Raw genomic sequence first — 11409 nt, forward strand, 5'->3', positions numbered from 1 at the left:
GGACAAGTCATGGGGACAGTGCTGAGCTGGAAGTTTGGAATTAGGTTGAGGTGGGGGAAGGGGAAATGAGGAAACTGTTGAAATCCACATTGATGCCCTGGGGTTGGGCCTCCTCCACCGCTGCTCCCTCACCACCAGATGCCTGGAGGAAGAACGCCTCATCTTCCGCCTCGGAACACTTCAACCCCAGGGCATCAATGTGGATTTTAACAGTTTCCTCATTTCCCCTTCCCCCACCTCATCCTAGTTTCAAACTTGCAGCTCCGCACTGTCCCCTTGACCTGTCCGGACTTGTCCGACCTGCCCCGCTCCTTTTCCACCTATCCACTCCACCCTCTCCTCCCTGACCTATCACCTTCATCTCCTTCCCCACTGACCTATTGTACTCTATGCCACTCTCTCCCCACCCCCACCCTCCTCTAGCTTATCTCTCCACGCTTCAGGCTCTCTGCCTTTATTCCTGATGAAGGGCTTTTGCCCGAAACGTCGATTTTGCCTGTCTTCGGATGCTGCCTGAATTGCTGTGCTCTTCCAGCACCACTGATCCAGAATCTGGTTTCCAGCATCTGCAGTCATTGTTTTTATCCCCTGCCCTGAATCTAACCTCTGCTTCCCATTGCCATGCTAATCTAGTTTAAACCTTCCCTACCATCACTAGCAAATCTCAATGAAAGGATATTCGGCCCAGCCCTGATCAGGTGTAGTCCATCCAGCTTGCACAGGTCTCACCTTCCCCAGGCAAAATGGACTGCAGATGCTGGAAATTAGAGTCTAGATTAGAGTGGTACTGGAAAAGCACAGCAGGTCAGGCAGCATCCAAGGAGCAGGAAAGGACTGGTCCCAAAGCCTCAGATACTGTTTCCCTCCCTCCTTCACTAGCATTCCTGCCATGTGTTCAGTTGCTCAATTCTCTTATTTCCATACTCACCAGCATGTGAGACTGGGAATAATCCTGCGATTACAGTTTAGAGCTTCTACTTTTTAATCTCCTTCCTAGCTCCTTAAAATTTGCTTCCAGGATCTCAACTCCTTTCCTACCTAAGTCATTACCTATTGCTATTCACTATCCCCAGAAGAATGTCCTGCAGCTGCTTGGTGTCCTCTTTGACTATGGCACCAGGGAAGCAACATGCTATCCTGGAGTCAGGACTATGGCCAGAGAAATATCTGCCTGTTACTCTGACTGCCCATCCTTTCTTCTTCCTCCATTCCTATACAGCTGAGCCACAAATGTAGCTCTGACTGCACTACCCTGAGGAACAAACACCCTTATCAGTATCCAAAAAAAGAAAATCGATTATTGAGTGGGACCCCTGCCCCACCTACCAGGTTCCCTTCGACTGCTTGTTGGTTGCCCATTCCTTTTCTGCTTTCATTCTCCCAACCTGCAGTGTGACCACCTCTCTGAATGTACTATGTTGAGCACTCTTGTGTCGCAGTGGCAGTCCCTAATACTGGACCGGGAGGCCTGGAGTCAAGTCCCACCTGCTCCAGAGGCATATTGTAACATAGGTGGCACAGTGGTTAGCACTGCTGCCTCGCAGCTCCAGAGACCCGGGTTCAATTCCCGCCTCTAGCGACTCTCTGTGTGGAGTTTGCACATTCTCCCTGTGTCTGCGTGGGTTTCCTCCGGGTGCTCCGGTTTCCTCCCACAGTCCAAAAATGTGCAGGTCAGGTGAATTGGCCATGATAAATTGCCTGTAGTGTTAGGTGAAGGGGTAAATGTAGGGGAATGAGTCTGGGTGGGTTGCTCTTCAGAGGGTTGGTGTGGACTTGTTGGGCCGAAGGGCCTGTTTCCACACTGTAAGTAATCTAATCTAATCTAATAGGTTGATTGGAAAGAAAAATAGCCACCAGGTTCATGTATGCACCATTGTGATTCTAACCACTGGGCAAGCTCCAAAACGTAAAGGCCAAATTTTTGTAGATGGTGACACCTCCTGCACGATTGTCTGGCCGACTGGTAATATCCATATATTATAGGACATGTATTCCACATCACCTGAGCTGCTCTGCCATGTCTTAACTGTACCTCACTTATTTTAACTTTATTTTATTTGGTTTACTTGTATTATTTTGTTTTACTTGAGCTTGACTTTACTTCACTGTTGATTATATTTTTTACTTGAATTGAAATAGCTACTTTCTTAAAAATAAAGTCGTATTCTTCATATGACTATTTAAAGGCACTCCCTAACAGCATTTTCTCATCTTTCAATGAACTTATGGTTTTGTGGCGATGTCACATTTTCTATTTTTAGTTGAACTCTGCCAGCTTCCAAGTAGAGATACCTCCTACAGGTTCAGTTCTCTTGGCTAACCTGATGATTATGTTGCAGTTGTATTTAGGACATAGAACATAGAACAATACAATGCAGAACAGGCCCTTCGGCCCTCGATGTTGCGCCGACCTGTGAACTATTCTCAGCTCGTCCCCCTATACTATCCCATAATCATCCATGTGCTTATCTAAGGATTGTTTAAATCTTCCTAATGTGGCTGAATTGACTACATTGAGGTGTTTCATAGGAAACAAAGGAAAGCAATGATCTATGTGCTGCATAGCTATTGTGGGAAACCAATTTCAATTTTGTATTGTTGATGGGTAATTCTTTGTATGCAACCCATGTAGATTCCTTATCAGAAAAAATAGTTACACTCTAATCCAAAGAGGTAGATGATCAAAATATAAGGATGATAATGTTTTTGTTCCTTTTAATCAACTCTGTCATATCTGCAAGTAAGTTTTTCAAGTTTCATAATAATACCAGAGGAACTCTCAGAGAATGTTGTAGAGATCAATGAGATTAGCTATGATCTTATTGTTGTTAAAACACAAATGAAATGCTGGTAAGTTACCTATGCATGACAAACATCCCAGAGTGACATGCTTTGCTATCTACCACATCTGCAAAATAATTACTCAAGTAATCAATTTAGAACATGTACTCACTGTAAACATTTTATGTTTTGACATGGTGGTTTCAGAGGAAGACTGTTGGTCTTTCAGCACTTTGTGCCCAGAACCAGGACTTACCAAAACATCATGTTGAGGCTGATTCAAAGTCCTGGTATCCATGTCAGAGAGACCATGATGATATGTTGTATGTTTCACAAACTGTGCATCAAAGAGTTCAAGGCACTAGCGTCAAGTCACATTTCAGGTACTACAGGTTTGAACAATTGCTTCTGGTTAACGTCATTCAATTTGGCAGCTTCAAGCAGGCAGTTTCAGAAATGAGTTTGCAGAATAAATAGGATGCTTGCCTTAGAGGGGGTGGAGAAATACACAGTAGTTAGGGTGGAATCTGCTATGGTTCTTCTGCTTTGTAAACCTGTTGAACCACCTAGGTTATGGATTGATTAGAAAGTTAACCTATTCGAGGAATTGCTATTTGAAGTTCAATGGCTTGGAAACAATTCTGTTCTGCTATTGCCACTTTAAAATAAAAAATGAAGCTCCTCTGGACGTTAAAATCCATCTTGAAAGTCAAGTGTAGAAATTCTCTGATTTTCTTGAGATAGCTGATAGGAATAAGCATACAGAAGATTTTTTTCGTTGGCTATGTCCTTTTAATGAAGAACCGTTATGCACCAAAATGTAAATGATGTTTATAATAACAGGAATGATCATTTAAGAACATAAGAAATAAGAAGTGTAGTAGGCTACTCAACCTATCAAACATGCTTCAACATTCAATAAGATCACGACTGACTTTCTATCTCAGCCCATCTTCCCACATTAACCCCTTAATCCTGCAGTGACAAAAAAAATCTAATTGATTTCTGCCTTAAACATACTCAATTACTAAGTATCTCCAACTCTCTGGGCTAAGAAATTAAAAGATTCACCATCCACCGAATGAAATAATTTCTCCTTATTTAAGTCCAGGATAACCATGTGTTCTGAGATTGGCCTAGCCTGGTGTCACTGTCCTTTCATCAGGGTCATTGATGTAAACTGTAAATTTTTGATGTTCCAACACATCATTCCTTACATCCTGACAACCTAAAAAAGACCCATCTATAAAAACTCTCTGCTTCCTTTTATTTATTCATGGGATGAGGGTGTCACTGGCTAGGCCAGCATTTATTGTCCATTCCTAATTACAGAGTCAACCACGTTGCTGTGGATCTGGGGTCAGTGGAGCCAGACCAAGTAAGGATGACAGATTTCCTTCCATTAAGATCATTAGTGAACCGGATGGGATTTTTCCAACAATCAACCATGGTTTCATGATCATTGTTAGACTCTTAATTCCTGATTTTTAGTTGATTTCAAATCCCACCATCTGCCGTAGCAGGATTTGATCCCAGGTCCACAGAATATTACTTGGGTCTCTGGTTTAATAGTCCAGTCATAAAACAACTAGGCCATTGCTTCCCCTAGCCTAGCTTCTATCCCTGGCAATATACTAATCACTATACCATGTACTTTTATTTTCTGTACAGTGACACTATCAAATGTGTTCTGAAAATCTAAATAGAGTATATCCACCAGTTTCTGTTTATTCTTGGTACATTTTACTTCTTCAAAGAAGCCCAAGAAATAATTAAACATGAATTCCCTTTCACAATGTCATGTTGACTCTGCCTGATTACCTGAAACTCATCAAAGGTTCCTGCTATAACTACTTTAATAACAGCTTTTAACATTTTTCCAGTCTCAGATGTTAAGCTAGCTGACTGGTAGTTTCTTGCTTTCTGACTCTCTTTGCAATATAGGAATTACATTTGCTATCTTCAAGTCTAATAAGACCTTCCCTGAATCACAGGAAGTTTGGAAAATTAAAACCAATGCACTAACTATCTCACTAGCCAATTCCTTTAAGACCCTAGGATGAAGTCGATCAGGACCCAAGCATTTGTCAGCTCAGTACCATGACTCTGGTGATTGTAACTTTCCTGAGTACCTCCCTCCTTTCCAGTTCCTGATTTATCACTGCTGCTGGGATATACCTTGGACATTCTTTGGTGAAGACTAATGCCAAATATCTTTTAAATTCATCTCCTCTTTATTTTCCATTATTCTCCAGATACATCATCTGTAGGATCAAACCTCGCTTTCTTAACCTTTCTTTCTCAATATTTATAGAAACCCTTATCATTTTATTCTATTTTTCTGGTGAGCCTTTTTTTGTATTCAAATTTTGCCTCATTTTTTGAAATTCATTTAATATTCTACGTAATCTCCTGATGTGCCACCTGCCTTTGTACAATATGCTTTTCTTTTAGTTTGTTACAATCATTAGGCTTTCTAGTTAGCCAAGGATGGTGGGTCTATCCCTTAGAATGTATCTTACTTGTCAGAACGTTGTACTGTGAAAGATTCCCCTTAAATGTTTGCCACTATGTCTCTATTGGCCTAACCTTTAACCTATATACCAATTTGTATTTATGCCCTCAGAACTGCCCTTATATAAGTTTAAAAAGATAGTCTAAGATCTACTCCTCTTCTTGAAAATGAATGTAAAGTTCAGTCATTTAACGGTCACTGCTGCTGTGAGACTATTGTTCAATCCTATCTCATAGCACAATACCAGAAATCATACCTTCTAGTAGTGTCCAGAACATGCTGTTCTAAGAATCTATCTCAAAAACTCGTCTGGGCTACTGTTACCCATCTGATGTTTCCAGTTTATGTAAAAATTGAAGTCTTCCATAATTATCATTGGGCCTTCCAAATGAGCTCCCATTATTTCCTACCTTATGCTCCACCTTATTGAATGGTTAATGTTAGAAGGCCTGTACACTACTCCCACAAGTGACTTCTTGCCTTCATCATGTCTCATCTCAACACAAACTGTTTCAACATCCTGGTTTCACACATGTAGAATATCCCACTAATACCATCATTAACCAACAGTGTCACCCGTTCACCTTTTTCAAGCTTCCTGTCCTTTCTAAACATCCTGTGCCCTTCAATATTCAGGCCCCAATCCATGACATCCTGCACCGATAGCATAGCAAAGGCTAACAGATTGATTTCTATTTGCGCTTGCAGTACATCTCTATATGCATTCAGAGGGCTGGATTGTACTCTTTTTTTTGGCTGCCAGTTTTGTTGAGTTTCACGAAGAGTTTTTCTCTCTCCATGAAGTTGAGTGAGATTCTGGACATCTTATCAAACTTGCCTCATTAACGACCTTCCATGCCCCTGTGGCACCCCTGTCATTCATCCCCCCACCCCAGTATTGCCATTCCTGGAACAGCGGAGGTCATGCCCAGCGGCCCTGGATGTTCAGTCAGGAGGGACGGTTAGCAGTGCCACAAGAAAATGAAGCCTCTCTGCCTTATAAGGTAAATACTGCACTCCTCTCTCGGCCACCTCACCCACCAAGGCCAATGCTGACCACTGTCACTATTGCATGCAACTTCTTTCATTCTTGCTTAGTGATCAGCAGTATCAGGGAGCTAATACATTCAAGCGGCCGGGGATTTGGAATATGCCAGGCCTGTGCCCTGTACAGTGCATGCGTCTGAGTGGAGCGGTTATGTCTCTAAAGGGCCTCACATCAGTGGGTGTTGCCTGCCCATCCCCCGCAGGTCGAGACACTTATCCGCCCACTCCAGGTATGGTTGCAGTCAATTTTGCACTCATTGTATATTTTGATTCTACAGCTTGGTGAAAGGTGACAGCATGCTTATTTCTGGCAGTGGTTCCCAGCTTCTGGTCCCATGTGTCAGCGAGGCTCCAAAAACCTAGATCCCCTTCCTAATACCCGTGTCCAGGCAGTGCGGCTGCCCAGGTCCCCACTCACCCGTCTACATCTCCATACACCCCATTGCTAACTGTGATCACCCTTCCCTTCAGCCTGCAGCCCCAAATCCCTACGAGAAGGTTCTTGAAACTTCTTTGCGAGGCAGCAGTTCCCCTTGTCCTCTCCACCTCCCTTTCCCATTAGCTTCACTGGACAGATGTGATGGACTGACTCTGGCCCATGCACTTGAAAGACCTGACCATACAGCCCCAGATGTAAAGTGTCCAGAACTCTGACTGATGCTGCATTAGACCTACCTCTCAGACTGGCCAGTGTGGAGCCACAGGGCTTAGCATGACCTGTAAATACAGCAAACAATTAAGAAAGCTGATAGACTATTAGCTTTTATTACAGGAGGGTTTGATTGTAGGCGTAGCAAAGGTTTGGTTCAGTTGTGCAGGAACTTAGTTAGCTACATCTGCAGTACTGTGTGCAGTTTTTCTTCATCTCAGGTCAGATATTATTACCATAGAGTGAGTGCAATGAAAATTCACCAGACTTGTTCCTAGGATGTCCTTTGAAGACAGATTGAGCAAACTGGGCCTGTACTCTCTAGAGTTTTTAAGAATAAGAGATGATCTCATTGAAACCTGCAAAATACTGAAATGAATAGACATTGGGGAGTCTACAACCAGGAACACTGTTACAAATCAAGGAATATCATTTCAGATCAACATGAAGAGAACTTTGTTTTATTCAGAGGGTGGTAAATCTTGGGAATTCTCTTTCACATGACTGTGGAAGCTCAGTCTTTGAGCATGTCTGAAGTAGTGGTTGATATTTGTGATTATCAGTGGTGTAATGGGTAATGAGGATAGTGTGGGGAAAAGGAATCCATGTGTTCAAATAGCCATGATTGTATTAAATGATACAGCAGGCTTGATGTGCTGAATGGCCTATTCGAGTTCCTATGTGACCCACTCCATGGACTGCAGAGGCACAGACCTACTGTCCGGAGTCCTGACATGGCCAATCCCCTGCACTGGTATTAGAGGTTGCCCCTCACTTACTGTGCTGGGACCCACTGACTGATGGGTGCCTTCATCAACTTCAATGAGGCCTACTCCCCTCAACCTGCAGGGCATGGTTGGCTGTTTGCTGCACAGCCTCCTAGTACAAGGAACCCAGGTAACTGTCCCCAACCTGATTCACTGCAGTTCCTGTATTTTTTAATGCACAAACTGATAAACTCTGAGTAAAGCTGTTTGGATTTCAAACACTTACTGCAGGCTGTGTGTCATAGAGTCATAGAGATGTACCGCATGGAAACAGATCCTTCAGTCCAACTCGTCCATGCCGACCAGATATCCCAACACAATCTAGTCCCAACTGCCAGCACCCGGCCCATATCCCTCCAAACCCTTCCTATTCATGTACCCATCCAGATGCCTTTTAAATGTTGCAATTGTACCAGCCTCCACCACTTCCTCTGGCAGCTCATTCCATACACGTACCACCCTCTGCGTGAAAAAGTTGCCCCTTAGGTCTTTTTTATATCTTTCCCCTCTCAGCCTAAATCTATACCCTCTAGTTCTGGACTCCCCCACTCCAGGGAAGAGACTTTGTCTATTTATCCTATCCATGCCCCTCATGGGTTTATAAACCTCTATAAGTAACCTCTCAGCCTCCGACACTCCAAGGAAAACAGCTCCAGCCTATTCAACCTCTCCCTGTAGCTCAATTCCTTCAACCCTGGCAACATACTTGTAAATCTTTTCTGAACCCTTTCAAGTTTCACAGCATCTTTCCTATAGGATGGAGACCAGAATTGCACGCAATATTCCAACAGTGGCCTAACCAATGTCCTGTACAACCGCAATGTGACCTCCCAACCCCTGTACTCCATACTCTGACCAATAAAGGAAAGCATACCAAACACCGCCTTCACTATCCTATCTACCTGCAAGTCCACTTTCAAAGAGCTGTGAACCTGCACTCCAAGGTCTCTTTGTTCAGCAACACTCTCTAGGACCTTACCATTAAGTGTATAAGTCCTGCTAAGATTTGCTTTCCCAAAATGCAGTACCTCACATTTACCTGAATTAAACTCCATCTGCCACTTCTCAGCCCATTGGCCCATCTGATGCATCTTCGCTGGCCACTACACCTCCAATTTTGGGGTCATCTGTAAACTTACTAACTGTACCTCTTATGCTCACATCCAAATCATTTATATAAATGGTGAAAAGTAGTGGCCCCAGCACCGAGCCTTGTGGTACTCCACTGATCACAGACCTCCAGTCTGAAAAACAACCCTCCACCACCACCCTCTGTCTTCTACCTTTGAGCCAGTTCTGTATCCAAATGGCTAGTTCTCCCTGTATTCCATGAGATCTAACCTTGCTAATCAGTATCCCATGAGGAATCTTGTTGAACGCCTTACTGAAGTCCATATAGATCACATCTACCTCTCTGCCCTCATTAATCTTCTTTGTTACTTCTTCAAAAAACTCAATCAAGAGACATGATTTCCCACATGTAAAGCCATGTTGACTATCCCTAATCAGTCCTTGCCTTTCCAAATACATGTACATCCTGTCCCTCAAGATTCCCTCCAACAACTTGCCCACCACCGATGTCAGGCTCACTGGTCTATAGTTCCCTGGCTTGTCCTTACCACATTTCTTAAACAGTGGCACCAGGTTAGCCAACCTCCAGTCTTCCGGCACCTCACCTGTGACTATCGATGATACAAATATCTCAGCAAGAGGCCCAGCAATCACTTCTCTAGCTTCCCACAGAGTTCTAGGGTACACCTCATCAGGTCCTGAGGATTTATCCACTTTTATGTGTTTCAAGACATCCAGCACTTCCTCCTCTGTAATAGGGACATTTTTCAAGATGTCACCATCTATTTCCCTACATTCTATATCTTCTATGCCCTTTTCCACAGTAAACACTGATACAAACTACTCATTTAGTATTTCCTCCATCTCCTGTGGCTCCACACAAAGGCTGCATTGCTGATCTTTGAGGGGTCTATTCTCTCCCTTTTGTCCTTAGTGTATTTGTAAAACACCTTTGGATCCTGCTTAACTCTATTTGCCAAAGCTATCTCATATCCCCTTTTTGCCCTTCTGATTTCTCTCTTAGGTCTACTCCTACTGCCTTTATACTCTTCTAAGGATTCACTCGATCTATCCTGTCTATACTTGACATATTCTTCCTTTTATTTTGACCGAACTTTCAATATCTCTCGTCATCCAGCATTCCCTATACCTACCAGCCTTTCCTTTCACCCTAAGAGGAATATACTTTCTCTGGATTCTCTTTATCTCATTTTTGAAGGCTTCCCATTTTCCAGCCTTTACCTGTGAACATCTGCTCCCAATCAGCTTTTGAAAGTTCTTGGCCTTTCTCAAATTTAGAACTTCAACTTTTAGATCTGGTCTATCCTTTTCCATCACTATTTTAATACTAATAGAATTATGGTCGCTGGCCCCAATATGCTCCCCCACTGACACCTCAGTCACCTGCCCTGCCTTATTTACCACATTTTGCACCTTCTCTAGTAGGTACAGCCCTATATTGAATCAGAAAATCTTCTTGTATACACTTAACAAATTCCTCTCCATCTAAACCCTTAACACCATGGCAGTCCCAGTCTATGTTTGGGAAGTTAAAATCCCCTACCATAACCACTCAATTATTCTTACAAATAACTGAGATGTCCTTCCAAGTTTGTTTCTCAATTTCCTTCTGACTATTGGGGGATCTATAATACAATCCCAGTAAGGTGATCATCCCTTTCTTATTTCTCAGTTGCTTGCCATGAATCACACTGGCATCCAGAAGGTGTTCTGGAGTGGTTCGCAGTCTGAGTCCTCATGTAAGGGAAGTTGCCAGAGTCTGCTATTCGAGTCTAGCTGGTGAAGATTGTACTGTACAAGTTCGACTAGACTATCATCGATAGACACTACTGGATTATTCTCACTTTACAGTGCCTTGTTGAAATGTGTTAAATTGACACAGATTCTAATGGGTCCATTCAGTTTTAGGACTGGCATAATAGCAAACAGTCATCTCGTCAACTGAATGACTATCAAAATAAAATTCTGCAGGTGAATGGACTCATTCTGAGCTTGAAACTTGTTTATAAGTGGGATCTTCCTGAGTTTGAACAAGCAGAGTGGGATCTTCCTGAGTTTGAACAAGCAGAGGCTTTGCACATTAGCCCTTAATGGGCAGTGTTCACTTTCCCCAGGTCTTTCAAAAGATTCAGGAATTGGTGTTTCATCTCATTTGCTGGTTCCTGGCTGACAACTGAGTCTGCACAAAGAATGAGGTTGCTGCACATATATTCTTGCTGAGTGAACATGATTTTTGGTGGATTACCTGCAGTGTTTCAACAACTTACATCAGAACATAAGACCTAAGAGTAGGAATAGGCAATTCAGCCCTTCCAGCATGCTCCGCCGTTGGATATGATCATGGCTCAACCTCAACGCCATTTTCCTACCTTCTCTCCATGACCGTCCAACCCATTACTAATTAAAAATCTGTCTATCTCTTCCTTAAATTTACTCAATGCAACCACCACACTCTGGGGGAATGAATTCCATAGACCCTTTGAGAGAAGTAATTTTGCCTCTTCTGAATCTTTTGAAAGACCTGGGGAAACTGAACACTGCCCAATAAGGGCTAATGT

The 11409-nt window shown here is 42.9% G+C and overlaps 1 protein-coding gene across 1 annotated transcript in view; it reads right to left on the reverse strand.

Moving 5' to 3' along the window:
• bmp4 (bone morphogenetic protein 4) overlaps positions 1-3055 on the reverse strand; it is a 38599-nt gene extending 35544 nt beyond the window's left edge. Inside the window, exon 1 of the mRNA XM_043697678.1 lies at positions 3038-3055. The gene's annotated coding sequence lies outside the window, so the exon portion shown is untranslated. The remainder of the gene's footprint in view (positions 1-3037) is intronic.
• Between the last annotated feature and the right edge of the window lie 8354 nt (positions 3056-11409).

This window comes from Chiloscyllium plagiosum, chromosome 10 (assembly GCF_004010195.1).
Source record: "Chiloscyllium plagiosum isolate BGI_BamShark_2017 chromosome 10, ASM401019v2, whole genome shotgun sequence".
NCBI classification, from domain to species: domain Eukaryota; kingdom Metazoa; phylum Chordata; class Chondrichthyes; order Orectolobiformes; family Hemiscylliidae; genus Chiloscyllium; species Chiloscyllium plagiosum.